The sequence below is a fragment of the Corvus kubaryi genome, unplaced genomic scaffold (genome assembly GCF_017639235.1).
Source record: "Corvus kubaryi isolate FWS band 111438036 unplaced genomic scaffold, C.kubaryi_AGA036_p1.0 37385, whole genome shotgun sequence".
Taxonomy (NCBI): domain Eukaryota; kingdom Metazoa; phylum Chordata; class Aves; order Passeriformes; family Corvidae; genus Corvus; species Corvus kubaryi.
Window position 1 is genome coordinate 7,741,867 of NW_024581127.1, and position 19,551 is coordinate 7,761,417.

General features: G+C 43.2%; 1 protein-coding gene across 6 annotated transcripts in view; it reads right to left on the minus strand.

Annotated features, from left to right (window-relative positions):
• The window catches only part of ZNF704 (zinc finger protein 704), a 104,930-nt gene extending 85,536 nt beyond the window's left edge, over nucleotides 1-19,394 (minus strand). For 5 of the 6 annotated variants that reach the window (XR_006017460.1, XR_006017459.1, XR_006017458.1 and 2 more), the window contains exon 1: nucleotides 19,292-19,394. The gene's annotated coding sequence lies outside the window, so the exon portion shown is untranslated. The remainder of the gene's footprint in view (nucleotides 1-19,291) is intronic. The other variant, XM_042036455.1, reaches the window with a different exon arrangement.
• Between the last annotated feature and the right edge of the window lie 157 nt (nucleotides 19,395-19,551).

The window sequence follows — 19,551 nt, forward strand, 5'->3', positions numbered from 1 at the left end:
CAGGTTGTCTCTTTGCCTGCCAGCACTTCCCAGATCGTCAGGTCTGCTGCTTCCCATAAACAAAGACTTCCCAAGCAAATAGGTGTCTTAAAAATACACTACCACTCTGGAATACAATGAGCTGGTGTTCATAAAGCAAACTATTGCAGGGTTGCAGGGAAGACCCCAAAAAGGCATCAGAACCAAGCCACTCCATCTTCCCAGAAAGCAAAACAAAGCACAGAACCTAGATATTCCTGTGAAATCCATTCCCTGGACAGCTACGCTTCCCCAGCTTCATGGGGGCAGACCCATCTGTCAGGCAACTCCTCCAACCAACCCAAACAGTCAAGCAAAATACAGCCCAACAAAGTGGCTGCTTCCCCCGCCTTAAGCAGAGGTACTTCCACACCACATGCACTTGCTTGGAGAAATCCAGGTGCCTTCTAGAGCTAGCAAACTGGATTTTAAAGTATTTGTAAATTATTCCTGATCTTTACAGTGGCAATAATCCAAGCTGTGTTGTCCTCAGACAGTAATAGCACCAATAAACTGAAATTCCTATGTCAACTCTTCCACCTTATTTCTCCTTTTCATAATAAAAAAAAAAAAAAAAAAAAAATCAATCAGTGTATATGCCTATATATTCATGCATTAAAGTATACTCCTCTCTCCACAAATCTCTGTTTTTAGATTTCAAACCTTGGTGGTGATAAAAATGGTGCAATGAATTTTAAGTTCACAGGAAAAACACTTGCCAAAGTAATTTTGCTGTGTTCTGTAAAGTGTATCACATCATTAATGCATAAATATTTAGGACTGATGATTTAATTGTTTCTAGTGCTTCCACTGAAGGGCTTTTAACAGTTGCTTCAAGAACAAAACAAGAGTTATTACTTTATGAATGTAAACAGTAGAAAGAATTAGACACTTTACACTTCTTCACACACAAACAGATGACACATTACCAAGAAAATCTGCCTGGAAGACAAAACAGTCAGCATGTGATCACACAGAATTAGGAGAAGACATATAAACAACATAAATTGAATTCTGATTTAATGATTTTCTTTTTTAAACTTCTTAGATTTACAATAAGCCTTTTTTTGAGTGCCTGAGAATTTCTGAGAAACTGAAATGCTGAGTTGCCTTCAATTTTCACTAAAACTGACTTATAAGTGATGCACTGAAGTAACAAAAAAGGCTGAAAATACACAAATTCCATTATCCAGCCCTAGAAATTATGAAACTCCAAACAAGAGTACATATAAGTCTTGAATTCCATCCCCTCCACTGCCACATGGTCTTCCCTTGCATGACCACATCTCCCTTCCTCCCTGCCCAGGATTCCCACCTCAGCCGGCGCGGAGAGTGGTTCTGCGCAGGGCAGGAGCAGCTCCACCCGTTGCGCATGGCAGGGGCGCTGGTGGGCACAAGCACAAGGCACCACCAGCAGCTGCCTCCTTACTCTTTACACCCCTTAGTGTAGAAAGCGCCGAGAGCACGGGAAGGGACAGCCTCCCTCATTCCCTACTCTCCAATGCCAGACTGAACCCAGTTTTCATCAGGATGGTTTTAATTGTTTTTTTAATGGACTAAGTGCGTGACTGCACCAAGGAAAAAAAAGGCATTTTTGTCTTCAATTTACGAATGGTAGGATTTTGCTAAGTTTCAGCAAATGTATTGTGCCATACATTGCCAAGTTTTCTTTACAGAAAACTACCTAAGTAGTGATGACAGTAGGTTACAAGCTCAGACTACAGCTGTAAAATAAAGCCTAGACCATAAATAGCAGAATACTTGCACCGTGATACCAGATAATCTATTCTTATAGATCAAATTTATCCACATCCAGTTCAAACATATTTCATATGTCAATATACCACAATTAATAGCCAGCCCCCTGCACGATTATGGAAGTGAGGAAAGACAAAAATCACAGAGCAAATGCTCAGGTTGCAGAAGCAGTTCAGGTTCTTCAGCCAATGGCCAGGAAAAGCAGAAGCCCAAATCCAACGCTTAGACTAACTCTCTTCCTTCCTCTCCTTCAGTTTTCAACAGATGCTTGGAAATATTAACTTCTTTTTAAACTTTCCCTTGAGACTGACTACATATAAATTTCTGCTTTAGAATCAGGTGACCATGAGAGAAAGCCAAGAGTTTTCCTTGGTGGGCTTTCTCCAGTAGCTTTCTCCTACTCCACAGGCAGTTTTTCTATTTTAATTCATCCATGTCTATGGAAGCCATTTCCACTTGAGACACCTGCCCTGCCTTGAAGTGTGTGGTGTCTTTTGCTGGAAATCCAACCTCCTATACAAGCAGCCATTGATGTGAGGAGTGCTGAGGGCCACAGTCACTTGAATGATCAGGTTCGTCACTTCCGGGCAAACATACTGATTAATGACCAGGACTCCTCTGATTTCAAGTTCTGCTTCACCAGCACTCATAGTTCAGAGATAACACAGAGAATTTCCAACATATCTTTCTGGATAGTTAACTGTTCTGTCATATTTTATCAGTAACTTTATTTTTTTCTCATAGATCCTTCATATTCTTTTAACTTGAGGCTTGTGGTCCTTCAAGTCCAGAATATTTCAGCAAAAATTCTGTGGAAGATCTAGTCCAACCTGCCTAGGCCCACGTCACAGACAGACAGAAGGTGAGACTATGACACTATTTTATTTCAGCTTACTTCCAATACTTCACATTGCTCCATCCTTTGCTGTTCTCAAATTCCATCACTACATTTTTCCCTAACGGTTCAGCTTTTCTTGTCATCATACCTCCAAATTTGCCACCTTATTGCCTCCAGTACCAACTGATGGTAAAACTTAAGTCTTTTTCATGCACCTGATGAATTATCACTCATACAAGCCACTTGATAATAGGCTGTTTTTCTATGCAATTCATTGTGTATTTTCACCCTTAAGCCATTAGCAACCTTCAGCTTACTTTCAACAGAGTCCTTCACAACCTGGCCTCAGGCAACCAACATCACTCGGAAGTTCAGTTACAGAAACAGCAGCTATAAACCACCTGTAAATTTTAAAAATTAGCTTTGTTTCTCTCTGCAGTTACCTTCATCTGCCTTTGTCAATTCCCCCCCGCACCCATCACTATGGGGCAAGGGAAACTTTGGATACTCTGCTGCTTAGAAACAACGGTACTACCCATGCCTTCCCCACTGGTGGTCAAGCATGGGGCAGTGCCAGAGCTGGGGTCTGATGAGGCATTACTCCTTTGGTAATCATCCTGCAAAGACTGAAAACCATTTCTTGCTTTGGTTTCTAACTAAAAACTTTATTAAGAAAGCCTTTCAATTTCTGTTTTGAAGTTATCAAGACAATGGTATATATTTAGATTGAGGGTTTTACTTTTAAGTTAAGGGTTTTACTTTAAAGCTTGATTCATTATTATTAAATGACAAAGCTTAATAATCCATGTGACAGCTAAATTATTAGCACAGCTACTATTTTCAGCATTATATTAACAATTTTTCATTGCAAAACCTATCTTAACCTGCTTATAGAAACTTTTATGTGATGGTATTTTTTCATAACCAAATTGCTGGTCCTGAACTCCACATCAAGACCACATGTTGCAGTATAAGTCCTGTCCAAATGGAGCATGCTTGACACTGGCACAACCTGACGAATTTAAAGATGTTTTTTTGCTCTTCCTTACAAATGATGTGCAGGCTGCAATTTTTCAGCAGTTTAGGCCTTAACTTATGTGCAGTCAATTTTTGCTCTGCCCAAGAGCACGTCCTGATAAGACGCTGACATTGCGGTCAAACCTCAGTCTCCTTCAATTTCAGTTAAATTTCAGCCTGCATTTTACCCTGAACAGCAAAAAAATTATTGATCAAAAAGACAACTCAGGCACTGAATTGCCTATTCTAAGGATCAGCAAACACTAGAATAAGTAGACCTATCACATTTATATGGAAACACAGAGACTTAGGTTTGACAGATTATGGACGACACCCCTGGAGTACAACCTGACTGGACTTTATTGACTTCCCTTGCTTATGGTGCACTGCCGCTTAAAAACTGAAGTTATTTATTTTCAAATAGCTCACCAGCATTTAACAAGCATTAAGATGTCTGTGCTTCCTATACAATGGAAAGCATTGAACTCCCAAGAATATTAGCATTATTTGCCTCTATGTGACTCAACCATATGGAAATGTATCTTCAAATGTGAAAACTGACTCCTACCTATGTTCTTTCAAATCTCCAGAGGAAACCTGTGGATTCAGGTTCTTCTGGACACAGCAGGAACAGAAACGTAATTTTTAACAGGCTTTGCAATAGATTATACAGACAGATGGAAATACAACAAACTATTGAAAGAATTGCCACACCACATACCATGCCTACTTTGCTGACAGTTTTATAAACAACTCAGGGGCTGATTTCCACAAGGCAGCTGCCCAGCACAACAGAGCACTGCCTCGCACCCCCCGTGACTCAATACAGCACCTTCCATGAAGCTATGCCAATTTACACCAGATGAAGAAGTGTGACTGCAACTGCCTGCCAAGAAACAGGCCCGCAATCACAGCCTCGGCAGAGAGAGGCTTGCAGCTCACTGTCAGGCAGCACAGCAGTGAGAGCCCAGCAGGCTCCCTTAACCTTCCCCTTCTGAGGGGACACTGGCTAACTTCTGTTTCTCCTCACAATGTCTGCTGGCATCTGGACAGACTAAGACATCTGAGAAAGTTGAGCATGTCCCTTCCACGAACACTTTGAATCTTAGAGGACTGGGTAAAGTAAACAATTTTCCAGCTGTGGCCTACTTTGTGCCACTATGTTTTTTTCATACAGATAACAAATTTACAATAAAAGCAATAAAAGTACCTCTAAAAACCAATAAAATTATTTTACAAGGGTGAGGGAAGTATGTCTAGAAAAGCTGACTGCTTCCAAAGCTCCCTATTAAAAAAAACATGCTAGTGGAAACAGGTTTAGGGAAACTAGCTTAGAGTAACCCCACCTTACCTTAATAATCCTGAAGCCATGGTCGTATTTCCAGTTTTGTACAAACTTCTTTTTCTCCCTCAACCCATGAAGCTGTATTTCCTTTACTTCACTTACAGACCACTGTAACTGGACTCAATTCCAGGGTCATTCCAAAACCAACAAGATCCCTCATGAGCCACACTAGGCTTTTTTCCAGACTAGGGGAGGGCAGGGTGGGGGATGGTGGGGGGGGGGGGGGGGGTGTTTGTGTGTGTAATATGCTAATTAAAAAACATGTATCAAAACAAACCCCACCCCACCAACAATCCCCAACTCACTGCTTCAATTCTGGCTATTTGCATTGTCAATAGATAAATAATTTCAACTGAATTGTGAGTCCTAGGCCTATGCACAATATTAACACTACATAGCTGATAGAGAAGACAGTTTTGGATGAGGATTTTTGATTTCCATTGGATTTACTATGTAATCTGTTGATCTAATTCCATCAAAAAACTCTTTAGATTAAACACCAATTAAAAAACCACCAGATTAGAAAGATTAGCTACGAGACAGTTTAGCACCAGCCAACCTGCTGTATAACTCTGCTGCTTTTTATAAACAGTTTTTTGATTCTGGCTTTGTGACCATCTCCTTCTGTTTTCTGAAATAGATGTAATCATCCTAAGTGTTTGGGACTGCCAATAAAACTCCCAACTGGTAAGAAAACAAAAGTCCCAGGATTTTTTTAAAATTAAACAAGGCTTTAGCAACATTTTTGATCCATTACAGAACGAACAGGCAGCTCAATGGGGAAGAGAAAGAAGGAATCAATATATTTCAGCCTAGCATGTTAATGGGACACAATAATAAAATGTGTATACGTAACATGACATGCATTTAAAATGTTCAGGCAAAACAAAAGCTCAATAACTGGAAGGCCCTTTTCAGGCCAGCCTGAACAGCCAGGTGATGTTCTAGGGACAGGGATAAGCCACATTTCTCAACAAGAAAGAAATCAGGAATAAATTCACACTGAAACATAACAAGCAAAAATGAGAAACCCCAAACCTGCTACCAAAATTACATGCAAGTAAAAAATATTACAATTTAAATCCCTGGAAGGACAAAGATTTTGGTAATCTCATATTACTTTGTACAGTATTTCCAGTTCAGGTTCCTGTAACAGAGAGGTTTTTTTAATGTAAAAGGGCTCTAATTTTTGACATTCTAAAACAGTGTCCTCACTGGAAGGAAAGAATGCATCAAATTTCCATTTTACCAGAAATCTCTATTCATACTGGAACACAAAGAGATAAGACAGATTCTCGTAATGATGCTTGGAAATAATCTGCCCTGAATTTCAATGTATTATTACATTTTCGAGTATACTTTGCATTTAATTACTTGCTTCACCAGCAGTTGTTCATTACACATAAATCACATCAATCTAATCACTCTAAGCATTTGTAAATTGTTGGTCTCTAACAATATAGAAGATAATGCATTTTAAGGTCACTGTAAGTGTCCTTTACAATATATAGTGCACATTAATGTATAGCAATGTGCTAGTCACCATCAGCCAGGCTAGGACAAAGTCCCTATTTTCATTGGACTCAATATAGAAAACCATCCACAGAATATATTTTGTATGTATTAAAATACAATTCTAAGCATTTTAAGTTGCCTGGATTCACAATAGTGTTATGCAGCGAGAACTGGAGTCAGCAAGAAGTTTCTACCCTCCCATCATCCTCACATGTATGTCGGCACTTACCTGGCTATACCTAACTCATCTACAAAACCCGTGTATCCCAGCACCAGTTTAAGGTGTTCCGGAGTTGAAGAGAATCTACACAGATGAATGACAGAAACTTTCACTCCCACATTTTAAATCCAGTACCCAGCCAGGTACCTGCTGTACCCCAAATAAAACCACCAGCTTGTGACAGTGAAGGACTGCACTAACTGGCACAAGAAGTGTAAATGTTATTAAAACTGGACAGAAAGATCTAAGATTACAAGGGGAGACAGCAAAAACACTGGGAATTCATGGTCCTTCCCATACACCGTGGTCAGGTCTGAACAAAAATTATTCAGAGATATTTGTGCCTTTTTCTCTCCACCACATCAACAAATGAATGAAGATATGGAAGTATGGTAGCTTTCTTTCCCATCCCATATGCAGGTGTAGTAAGTTCCTCCCAGAAAAGTACATGACATAACTTTTAAGATTATCAGACACCAATCAGTAAATTACCAGATTTTAATACTAATTACTGAAAGTGCGTATCTTCAAAATTTGCTTGCAATGTTTAAGTATCAAAAAAATAACTCTTGTGTCCTGGCTATGCTGTGCACACAAGGGTGTGACGTGCAGTCACCACCATGCAAACCTGGCTACCTGGGTTCCAGCTGGACATTGGCCCCCAGCTTGGCATCACTGGCAGGATCTCAGCAGAAGTCTTTCAGCCCTGTTTTCCTTTTCTTAAATAGAACAAGCGCCTGAGAAACACACTGCTTCTAAACATCTAAAAATACAGACACTACCTTGGAAAGCCTTAACAGGAGGAAAGTGGAGGATTGTAGTTGCAAAAAAACAGGTTAATTTTTTATTTGGGAATTCAGTTACTGCACTTCAATCTTTGCTAAGCATGCTCACCATTGAGTGCTTGGTACTCCACCACACTTTTAGCTGGACTTGCAAGCCAAGAATGGGCAGCCATAATTGCCTTCCCAAGTACTGGTTGCACTAAAAGTGAATTTAGAATGAACTAAACCAATTATCACGTATTTTTTCTCTCAGGGACCTACGTGCCTGGCCCTGCAAGTGGGAAGGAAGAGTTCCTGCCAGGCAGCAGGTTCCCCTCACCTCTCCTGCAGTGAAAGCAGTGTAAGCAATGGCCAATGCCACCAGGGCAACCTGTGGCAACACAGAGAACAGGTGAGGGCCTGGAAATGTGTGCTCTGGGCTGGCCAAGGAACACAGAAGCAGAAGAGAGGAGGATACACTTGGGTCCTACTGGTCACCTCTGGGGAAGCTTAAAAAACCCTGGAATTGGGAGACAACACCAAGCATGCTAATGTGGGGTAGCAGGGAAGTTCAAATAAACCTTTTTTGTTCTTATTTCTATTGCATTACTAGATGTAATTACAAGGTGCAAGTAGTGAGTGACATCAGACCAGGTGTTCTCACTGCACTGGCTGAAGTTCTGAAACCTCACATCAGGGTATTTTCTATGGTATGCCTATGAATATCTATTTTCTATGAAATGGTGATTTTCTCCTACTTGTAAGAGATGCAAAGAGGGTCCTAGAACCCAGTGGTAAAGTATCTACTGTCTTTGCTGCCCCTAATTTTGATTCTGTCTAGATTAAAAAGTTGTGCACAACAGCTTATGTAGCTTAATACAGCCTCATGTATAGACTCTCTTACTGATATATCAATATGGCCTTTACTGCCTGAATTTCATGTGCAAATAATGTACCTTTTAACTATTTCAAGACCATTGCTGAAGGTGTACAAGACACTCCACTTGTTTCTCTCTTCATCTGCTGGTGGTCTGGGATCAGTAAAGATGGCAGCAGCTCAAAGAAGTGCCACCTCTTCTGTAATCTCATTCAGGATCAAGCAAGTAAGAGCTCACAAAAATCAAACTATAGAGACAGTGGGGAACTCCCCACACCTAGCAGGTTTTGGAAATGCTGCCTCACTGCTCCTCAGTAAAAAAACCTTGATTGGTTCATCTGCATTTGAAAGCCCTGCTCCTCTTGACAGTATAGAGATATATAGCAGGATATTTTTAGCGAAAATAAAAACAAGCTGGCTTTATTTTCAAGATCTCTTGCAAATAAGATACAGAGGTGTGAGATTTCTGAGGTCAGAAGTTGTTGTCTGAAAGGAGCCAGCTGAGACGAGATACTGCAGATCTTAGATCACTTAAAAGGGCATGGAAATGTAATCCATTTGCCTTTACATCCTGGGACTTTGCTCTTTTTTATTTGTTTGTTTAAATTATGGCATTTCAGTGAAATTGAACCAAGGTAATTCTCAGATGTAAGCAACTGTTTTAACTTCTGAATGAAATAGGTGCTGTGAATGAAAAGGCCAATGCTGATCCCTGATGTTGAAAGCCTGGAGGAGATATTAAAAGATCAAAATTAAGCACAAGTCCTTATCTCCTCTAACAGATCTTGAGCCTGGAAGTAGAAAGAACAATCCCTCAGCGGAGGTGAACAAGCAAGAAGCACTGCCTCCAGTAGAAGATTCTCCCAAGTCTGGGTTCAGCTCGAGACAAAAAGACGTAGCAGTTTTCCTGTTCAGATTACGAGAGGTGCCAAAACCCAGGAGTTTATTTTTGTATCTGACTATACAATAAACAGTATCACAGAGTTACAACTCATTACCGCTGGAAGCAATACAATAACACTAGTAAAAACATGCAGAAGCCAAACGCAACCTTCTCTTCTTCAGCTGCTCCAGAAAACAGCTGTCTATCAAACCACTACAGAGATGCAGTAATATCTCATGGGAGAAGAGCCTTCACAAAGAAACTGATGGACCATCAAGCCCAAAATTAAGAACAGTCCAACTGCCAAATGGCTGTCTTCTAAAGGATGAAGGCTTGCTCCATTTCTAACCTTCCCTTTCCTCTGTATGCCTGTCCTAGCTGTGATATGCCATCTTTTCCTCTGCATTATCGAGATGCCTGGCAAGCCCTTCCTTGATACATCATAACTGAAGGACACCACAGTCTACAGACTTTGCTGCACGTGTTTTCTGCTGTTTCAGTAGCCCACAAAAGAACACAATGAATTCTGGCACAAGCACAAGGCTGCCTGTGAGTAACTGGGAGCTGGAAAAGGACTTAAAGATGGAGAGGAGAACCCTTTTTGAAACTGATGAAACATAAAATCCACAAACTCCATCTGTTTCATCCAGTGCCCAGGCATAAAGCACTCTGCTATCCATGCTGCTGCTCCAGCAGATGGACCTACCAGCATGGAAAAAGAAACACCTGCAAGACCAACCACTTCTCTCCTGCTCTGAGAAGTAAGGACAATTGTCTGTGCTGGCCACACATGCTGAAGCAAAATATCACTGCAAGTCCTTAGCAACCACCAATGCACCCTTATTCATTTCACTGCTTTTTCCATATAGCTCTGTAAGCCAGATATTAGTGGCTTTCCATGGCCATACGGATCACCACTGACCTGCACCTAAGGGCAGCAAGAACTGCATCACAGTGTTCTCTCTGAAGTACTTTGAAGTAGAAAAATCAGATTTTTTCCTCTGGAAGTACTCACATTTGTCATCATTGCATTGTAGAAAGAAAATGTGTTGAGAAATATGAGGTAAAAAGCATTTTGGATCCAGCGAGAGTTTTTTTACACTATTGCAAAGGGATATGCACATATACATAAAAGATCAGGCTGGCTCAAATGTTTATCTCACCAGATTTACAAAGTCCAGTTTATAGAAGGTGATTGTACAACTTGCTCTCTATGTCAGTATGATGTAGGCATCAGCCACCTTATATGCTGAAGCAGAAAATAAAATTTAAGTAATCATCCAATCTTGACTGCTCGTTTTAATAGCACTGACCATCTAAAGTTCAAATAATCTTTTATCCACCACGTAAAAAAATACATTAAAGATGGTAAAACACTGAGATATGTAATTTCACACTTCAGTACGTGATCACTGAGGCATTTTACTTTCCCTCTGATTCTGTGTTCAGTGATAACAACAGTCTTTTACAATTATTTGGACCACTGTGAAAAGGTTTTAGGATACTAGTAGATTCACACTTGTGTTCAAGTAATTGGGCTGAAATCCTAAATCTGCTTAAACTAGCAGGACTTTTCCATCAACTTCAGCTGGGTCAAGATTTTATGGAAATTAGACTCTGTATGTTTTGCAAAAACACAAATAAAACGATCTGTATTTTTATCCAAAGCTCAAGCAACAGAAGTTGTTCCATTTCCTGTCTTCATTAGTTTTGTTGTTAAACAACAAATACCACCCACACATGTACTTTTAATACAATAAGACAAATGTCACTGCAATACTCATTTGAGATTGGGTGGTTTGGCAAGGTGCCAGAGCAGCGAAAGTGATCCCATCACAGACTGTTCAGCAGCAGCAGCAACATTAAATTCCTGCATGCTCTGCTTGGCAACATGCTAGAGTGAAAAACATGAACACAACTTCATGAAATTAAAGCTGATTCCCAGAGGAGCTAATGAACATTCTTTTCATTCACCTTAGATTTCCTGTTCAATTTTTGTAAATAAACAAAAACACTTAAGAGTTTCTCGTTTAACCTACTGTCCTTCTGTAGAATTTGGGCTGGCTTTAAGCTGCAGTGTTAGTAAAGCTGCTCACTATTTTTAGAAATAAGCAATTCAGTAAATCACTTGAAAGTATTATAAAGCCAATGGGGACTCTCATTCTGAGGGGAAAAAAAAAAAAAAAAAGAAAAAGCATCATTGCTCCATCCACAGCAGTATTTGCAGAGCAGACACCAGCAAGGACCAGCATGCTCCTGGCTGGCCAAGCAGCCAAGCTGTCATCTTTGAGGCACCGATTTATCCCACAGTCTAGTAAGAGCTCTCTGGTGCTCTTGCAACGCTGGAATTTCTAATCTAGCAGCTGGGAAAACAGAGTAGGACTCAAGGGTTCAAAGCTGATTTACAGGACTCTTAGATGTCTCTGTAACCTTGGGTCTGAAGAAAGCTTGGAAGAGCACAGGATCAAGACAGGCACAGATGGTCTGCACATCTGCACTTGTGACAGGACACATTACAAATGTTAATAACCAGCCCATGAAAAGCACTTTCTCAATACTTAGTTTTCAGATGAAAAAAAATGTCACTTCTATCTCCAAGGAAGACCCAGGGAACTACAGACTGGCTGGTCAGCCTTACCTTGATCCCTGGGAAGGGATCACAATACAGGGAGGAGAGGGTGATAAATCCAACAGTCATGCTGCCACCCAGAGAAACCTTGACAGGTTAGAGAAATGAGCCAACAGGAACCTCAAGAAATCCTACCAGGGGACATGTGAAGTCCTGGACCTGGGGAGGAACAACCCCAGGCACTAGTTTGTGCTGGAGTCCACCCAGCTGGAAAACAGCTTCCTAGAAAAGGCCCTGGGTTCCCAGTGGACACCAAGTTGAACATGAGCCAGCAATGAGCCCTTGTGGTAAAAAGCTGAACCATGTCCTGGGCTGCATTAGACAAAGTATTGACAGCAGGAGGTGATCCTGCCCCCTCTACTAAGGCACTGGAAAAGCCACACTTGGAATGATAGGTTCAGTTCTGGGATCCCAAATACAGGAAAGACATGGACACACCAGAGGAAATACAGCAAAAGGCCACCAGAATGGTTTCAACATGAAGAGAAGGCTTTGGACAAATCTCGTTACAGCCTTCCAGTACCTCAAGGGGGCTTGTTAAAAGGAGGGAGAGGGACTTTTTATATGGGCAGATACTGACAGGACAAAGAGCGATGGTTTTTAAATGAAAAGAGGACATGCTTAGAGTAGCTGTTAGGATGAAATTCTTTACTCAGAGGGTGGTTTAGCACTGGAACAGGTGCCCAGAGAAGTGGTGGATGCCCCAGCCCTGAGCTGTTCAAGGCCAGGCTGGATGGAGCTCTGAGCAACCTGGTCTAGTCAGTGACATCCCTGCCCATGGGAAGACGCATGGAACTAAATCATCTTTAAGGAGCTTTCCATTCCAAACTGTTCTATGATTCTGTGATTAAGAGACTGGATTATCTCTCCTATGAGGAGAGCTGGGACTGTTCAGCCAGGAGAAGAAATAGCTTAGGGGAATCTTTAAAATGTCTACAAACACCTGAATGGAGGGAACACAGAGCCAGGCTCTTCTCAGTGGTGCTCAGTGCCAGGACCAGAGGCGATGGTCACACACTGAAACAAAGGAGGTTCCCTCTGAACATCAGGAAACACTTCTTCATTGTGAGAGTGACCCAGAACTGGCACAGGTTGCCCAAAGAGGCTGTGGAGTCTCCCTCCTTGATGACATTCAAAACCCATCTGGACATGGTCCTGGGCAATGAGCTCTACATGACCCTGCCTGAGCCAGGGGCTTGGACGAGATGATCTCCAAGGGTCCCTTCCCAACTCAAACATTCTGTGACAAAGACTGAGCAGCACATCTCTACCCACTGGTATGTACCGAATACCTGGAGGCTGTCAACTGATCATTCTCAACTGACCTCATTCTAGACTGAAAAAAATATAGCAAATAAAGATCAGAACTGTTAGCTGACTTCACCTTTATTCTTATGTAGTTACAGTTTTCTGATACAATTCCTTTTAGAGGCAAAGTGGTTGTGTTTGGTCTGCATCCAAACAACGACAAAATTACATGAAAAAATCCTCAGCAAATTAGTCCCATTCATTCTTTATTAGGGGAGAGTGGAGAAAAAAATATGATCTTACCTTCTCACCACCCCCAGCTCTGCCTCCAGTAATCTACATTATGTATAAACTTTTAAAATTTTTTATAAGGAAGAAAAAAAAAATCCCAAGTCTAGTCATGAATTTTCCACACCAACTTCACTAGGCAGGTTTTCACTCGAGAACAACAAGTAACTGAATGAAGTTTGAAATTTTAAAAATTAATTAACTTTATCTACTTACAAAAATAAGGCTAAGATGCTGGTGTTTATCTGTCTCTCTTGATACACCCCTTAGTTGTTCCTCACAGTCCGTCAGTGCCCATTCATATCTCATGTTACTCTCTGCAGAAGTGGGCAAAGCAGGACCATGCTTGTTCTGAGTCTGCACACAGCCTAGCCTAACAGGCTCCAAGTTCAGGACATGAGTTCTGGTGTTCTAATAACTAGCACTATTTATAAAGTTATCATTATTAGTCTGAAAGGGAACATCTAATTTTCCTCTTAAGTTCCTAAAGTGTCTTACAAGGCCTCTCCTCCTCTAAGCAAATCTGGTATTTGAAGATTGTATTTTGGAAATTGCCTCTTAAAATACATTTGTACACACATATGAAAGCTGAATTAAATAACACTTTGCTAATCAAGCAGGAAAACACACTTTTTTTGTCCACAATGAGCCTATAGTCAATTCAAACAGCAAAGCTGTAAGTCTGATTTAAAGGACAGCAATGAATTCACACCTGGCTTTAGAAAGAATGCAGAGAAAGGAGCAAAAGAGCAGAGAGTTAATTTAACACAGTACAACAACACACAGAACAGGCATTTCTTCCACACAAGCTCTGAAGATTCTTCTGCATCCCATGTATCACAGAGATGTCTTTATCTTTAAAAAGCAAAAAAAGGCTGAAAAAAATCAACCTAAAACATAACAAACCAAAAAAATTGTGTCCAAAAGCATAATTTTTCATGAACTCCTACCAACGTCTGCCATCCCCACTCTGAAACCTCTGGCACAGAGATTCATGCTCCTTACTTTGTACCTGTTGTAAATTTCACTTCAAAAGGTGGGTAAAACTGAGCCCAATGTTAAAGTGTAAGCATGAAGTTAAAGTCTTGCTCACACTACTTGCGTTTTTGTATTCCTCTGCTATCACTGCACAGCTCTTGGGGCCTTTGGTTTTCAGACTCTTCATCTGATCATTTTCCATCATTTTCAGAGCTACATATCTGCAGGAACAAATCCACTTGTGGGAAATTCATCCGTCTGAACTACCAAGGGGCGCTCACAAACAAGCCAGTATCTGGAATAGGTAGTTCCATGGGTGAGGAACAGGTGCAGCACCCACAGTCAGCTGGATTAAGAATGTCCCGTGTCCGTACTCTAAGTCTGGGGACAGAAATTGGGCTGGAGATACACTGGCAGCTCAACTGGGCTAAACAGAAGAAAGCACTAACTCCTTTACTATTCATAACAGTAGAGAAAACACTGCAACATGCTAGCATGTTATCACAAGCCCATGTTCACTACTAGCCCACATTCTCAATCACAGCACTCTAATGGTTTACAGGCAAATTAGCATAGCTATGCTACTTGCAGTGGGGTTTTCTTCTAAGTACCTGATAAAGACAGCAACAGAGACTGCTGATGGACTCTATTTCAAAACCTCTTTTCCATATCATCAAACCCAGCAGTTTCCACAGACTGCATTAACCCCAGTGTGGTACTAATGTAACCGCACGTGATATCTGAACTAGGCTCCATACAAAAGATTAATTAAACAGGACTGCAAATTAACCCACACTTCAAGACAAAGTACTAGTAATTACACTATTTGTACTTTTTCATCTCATTTCAAATGGCTGAAAATCCAAATGCAGCCAAAGCAAATATGGGCTGCACAAAAAGAGTTTCACATGCAAAATGAGTCTGCATAATCAGCACCTTGGTGTTATTTGCTTCCATACAGAGATTAATGAACTAGTTCTGACATAGTAAGAAAACACACCACTTCTCAACAAGGCTTTACAGGCTCTCCAAGACTCTCTGGCTATGCTGCCATTACCCACCAGCCACACGCAGCACACTCATGCCTCTTCCAGCTTGTTAGCATAGCAGGGGAAAAAAAGCAACAAAAATGTTCTCCAATGTCCTCCTCTTGGACATCTACACAGCTACAGCAACATAAAGACACAATTTTTGTATCTTCCTGTTGGGGTTTTAGGAGTTCTCCTGTTTTCTTTTTCTCTTAAAGAATTTTCCCCGAACATGTTGCCAGGGGGACAAATTACTGGGTGCTTAAGAAAAACAAAAGACCTGGCCACAGGGGGAGGAGTCCATCTGGCTACTCTCTTCCACCTGGGCTTGTGGGCTGTTAGTTCCCTGCGTTTGGACGGAGAGAGGCTGGAAGGAATTCATCAGCACGGCAGGCTTCTGCTTTTTCGGCTGCCTTACTTCTACTGGAGAAACCCCGGGATCCCAAGCCCACCTTCCCTGCCCCGCTGGGAGCCGGGCTGTGGCCGCCCTGCCCCCGCCGTTGCTTCGAGCCTTCGCTGCGCTGTAGCCGTGCTCACCCTGCCTGCCCAGACCTCCAGGGGGTTCCCACCGCAGCTCCGCAGTTTGGATACATCGCGTCTGCCACCCGGGATTTGTGCTCGTCCCTGCTGTTCCAGCCTGCTGTTCCCGAGGGTCCGGCCGGACACCGGGATCGGCTGCCCAGGGGTTTGTGAAGCCTTTGTCCCATCCCTTCCCGGGATCCCAGGGCACCGGTGCCGCGTGCTCCCCGAGCTCGCTCCGGAGCGCCCCCTGCAGCCGCGGGGGAACCATCGCACCTGCCCTGCTCACCGGGAGCCGCCAGCGCCCCTGCCGGCTGCGAGCGGAACTGCACCCGAGGGGAAAGGGCCCGACAGCCGAGAAGGCTGGGACTGGGTTTGTGATTGTTTGCTGTCACTGCCATAGTTATTGCTGTTTGTTTGACTTGTTATATATATAATAGTAAAGAACTGTTATTCCTGTTCCTCATATCTTTGCCTGAAAGCCCCCTTAATTTCAAAATTATAATAATTCGGAGGGAAGGGGGTTGCAATTTTTTTTCATTGTCTGCCTTCCTTGGCAGACACCTGTCTTTCAAACCAAGACACTTCCCCATGACCATCAGTCTCTCTTTTTTTTGTAATATACGTTCCCTCTTGCCATGACTTCAGAAACTGGAGAAATAATATTTGTAAGTACTTCTTCCTCTCTATCCCCATGCTTAAGAGTGAGGGTCAAAACCAGACTACCAATGGTACCGCCACTGGACTCCTTTATGGAGCAGAGAATATGGCTGTAAGACCTAATAGCACCAGTACTTTGCTGATCTTGACTAGTGGACCAAATTCTCAGGCACCTTTTCACAATATTAACTCCACTGCTGACTCTACCATGCTTTCATCCATGTATCACAGGCAGTCCATAAAAGTGACAAAGTCACAAGCCCCTGAAACCTCTAGCTTTAAAATGCCATTCCACCCAAGGGCACAGACATCAAGTGTACATGTGAATACACAGCAGAACACTGTGTGATGCTTTTTAATTGCATTATCCGGATAGCATATGCTGCAAAACCAGCACCCAGATCACTTTGCTTTCAAGCCCAATTAAATTCTGAAGCTCTTCAGGATGTCTCTTATCACTTATTATGAAGAGTATTGGTCACTGCAACAATTTATGCCATCTCTCAGGAGTGGACACCCCTTCAATATACTTTGCTCCCGCTCCCCAATTCAGAAGCCCAGGTCTGGGAGTCAAATGCTGCTGACTCCATGCCACTTCTCCATTTGGAAGGAATTCCAGTTGACAAATCACAACCAGATCATGCCAGTCCTATTACCCTCCCAGTGTTTTGCAGTTGGACCTCTGTAGTCATTTCATGCCTGCTTCTCTCATTAATAGAAACACAACCCACTTGGAAAACCCACCTGCCCTTCCCACACACTCAGGGCCACAAAGTCAGAGAGCTACGTTTGGGAAGCACCTTTGCAGTTCAGCCACTTCAGGCTTAAAAGCACTCAGAAACACAATGCCAAGGGCAGAAAATTTTAATCTGTTACTTTAAAATTACTTGGAAGAACCTCATATTTAAGCTTTGAGAACTCCCACACTAACAGTCTCTAAAGAAATGCACAGATAATTTATTTACAATGTTAAATTTTAAGCTTTCTTAGTTTATAGTACTCAAAAGTATAAAGAGAGAAAGCAGAAACTGAGCAGGTAATGATAGTTAGAAATATTCCTCCAAAGAGGGTAAATATGTGCACCTGGTTACCAAAGGTGACTTGACAGTTTATCATGTACACTAAAAGTAGCCCAATAGTCATTACTACACTCATCTCATCTATGAAGTAGGTTTACTATTCAAGGAAGTAAATACATGCAAGCACAATATTTTTGTATGTGCACATACTCCTAAGCATAAAGCAGAAATACCAGCAACCTCTAACAGTCGTACTACTTAAAAGCATGTTGAGGGTTGACAAAAAGAACAGTACACTCCCACATTTTATGCAGATTATGCCTATATAATCCAGTTACGGTTCAGATTATTGTGCTCCACTTGAGAATTTCACTCTTTTTTCCTATTGGGAACACACAGGAAGTTCCTCTAAGCCTCCTCTACCCCTTAAGACTTGCAATACAAAGGGGAGAATGACGGGACCAGAAGCCCATTTTGGTGCTCTTGATCCTAAGGCTACCATTCAAGTGTCAAGCGTTGGTTCAGTAGCAACAAAACTGTTCCAGCCTGTCAGGCCTCAGTACCACGGATGGTCTGACCCAGACACCATAACCACAACTCATACATTTGACAGACTCAGTGAAGAGCTACAGACAGGGTCCGATGACCCAACAGTGTCAGACTGATTCTCAGTCCTGTAACAAAACTGCTGAAGCAATATGGGGATAACTTGCATTCCTGCTGCTATTTTCCTTTGCGTGTTGTTTGGTTTGGATTTGTTTCCTTTTTTTCCCCCTCCATCTATGGATACAGGAAAGACCCCCATAGTAACACAGCATTACTAACTGTCCAACCCTGAACTCTTACCAAGTAAGAATTATTACCTAGATTAAAAAAAAAAAAAAAAAAGTCAATTCAAAAGGGTGCTCTTCAAACTTTCATACGCATTTATTTTCCATAACCAGTGCAGATCTATCACACGAATCCTCTATAGAACTATACATAGACTTAATTCTACTACCCTGGTTATCCCAAGAGAAAAATAATTACAGAAAACGCTTCATAATAAAATCATTAAGCCTGAATCTGCGGGATCTTAGCCGGTGGGTGTGTTCATCAGGTTGTTTCAAACCGCACCAGTTTCAGCGTACTGCCCGCGCACGCTTCGACAGGATTTGAATCGGGCCTCAGCACAGAACGGCTGCACTCCTAAACTTTCCACAGGTCGCCCACCCAGGCCTCCTGACCACAGCCACCCCCGCTCGCAGGAGCCCTGCCCGGCCCCGGCAGACCGCATGCCCCGCAGGCACAGCTCTCCGAACACCTCTGCGCACACGGGCGGGCTGAACATCCTTCCAACCCCCGCCAGCCGCGCGCTTCACCCAGCCGAGTCTCCACTCCTAATGCTCAAACTCCTTTCAGACCCCAGTGGCTCCCCACGCCCCCTGCCCGCTTGTAGCCAGCCACCCCCGCCGCCCCCGGCGGCCGCTTCGCCCGGGACTCGCAGAGGGCCGGCCGGTCCGCCCGCCGCCGGCGTCCCCGCAGCCCCCCGGCGCCAGCCCACTCCCAGCCCCGCCGCCAGCCCTAGGCCGCCCCCAGCGCTCCCCGGCTCGGCCCGGGACACCGGCCGGCCCGGCCCGCCTCACCGACGCCGCTCCCCCGCCCGGGCCCCTCAACCGCCCCCGCCCCGCGCCCTCCCGGGACGCACCTTGAGGCTCCCCCGGAGGGGGCCCTTGCCGTGGCCGGCTAGCGCCGGGGGGGGCGCTCCCCGGGCCGCCCTCCTCCTCCTCCTCTTCCTCCTCCACCTCAACCACCACGTCCTCGTCTTCGTCCTCTTCCTCCAGCGCCGCGGCGGAGCCCTCCCGCCGGGGCGGCCTCCAGGCGCTCTCGGGCTTGGGGGGCCGGACCGCGTCCACCTGCGCCGCCGCCGCGCTCAACCGCCGGCTGCCCATGCTGGAGCGCTTGGCC